The sequence below is a fragment of the Arachis duranensis genome, chromosome 6, assembly GCF_000817695.3.
Source record: "Arachis duranensis cultivar V14167 chromosome 6, aradu.V14167.gnm2.J7QH, whole genome shotgun sequence".
NCBI lineage: Eukaryota > Viridiplantae > Streptophyta > Magnoliopsida > Fabales > Fabaceae > Arachis > Arachis duranensis.
Window position 1 is genome coordinate 5,052,962 of NC_029777.3, and position 971 is coordinate 5,053,932.

A 971-nucleotide genomic window follows, 5' to 3' on the forward strand; every position below is an offset into this window, starting at 1 on the left:
ATTGAATTTGTTATTTATTGTTCTTTAATATTCGTTTTTTTCATTAGGCAATGCGTATGTCATTATAGTTATATATAACTTATGTGCGAAAAATACGGATTTAGATTCTATTTATTTTTTAGATCACATGATTTTCTTGGAATATGTCCAATTTATAATATTGTATTATTTGATCATCTAAAATTGATGTTATATATTTAAATTTATAGATATTTTCTGTATGATATTATATACAATTATGAATATTATATATGTATAAAATTTTAGATGTTATATGAAATTAAAAATGTATATATTTATATTAAACAAGAAATGAAAAAACAAAAAAAAAATAAAAAAATTTATATGCATATTAGGATGGAACTTTCACATGAAAAATAATAAAAAATATCTCAAATCTAGTGAAATTACTATTAGTAAATAATATTTTCACCATAGTAATTAATAACATAATTTATATATTATTAATATGTTTTCTGTTATTACTATCCAAGGGATTAATGCATATCCTAATTCATTATTACTATCGAAATAATAAATGTTTGGGATGCAAATTAAAAAGATAATATTAGTGTGAGTGCACATTCTTAAAATGAGAGTAAAATATTATAGTAATTTGGTCATTAACTAAACTGATATATATGCTTTTATTTTTGCTAAATTAACACAGTTATATTAAGTTTTTAATGAAGTGGGAAAGTAAATGGGACAATTAATTTGAAGCACTAATTAATGAAACCTTTAGTTTTAGATGTATGTTGGTGGGAAGAAGAGAAACTAATGCTAGATTAGTTATGAGGAGTTGGACCGAATGGTTCACACTTACTACACCAAATTCTAGAAGATTCAAGATTTGACGAAATAACGTGTTAGAAGGTTTTCAATAATTTACTTTGTGTGTTCTAATGTTTATTTTACTACTAATACACCAACTTACGCAATACGCATAAACTAATACTTAAATGACATTG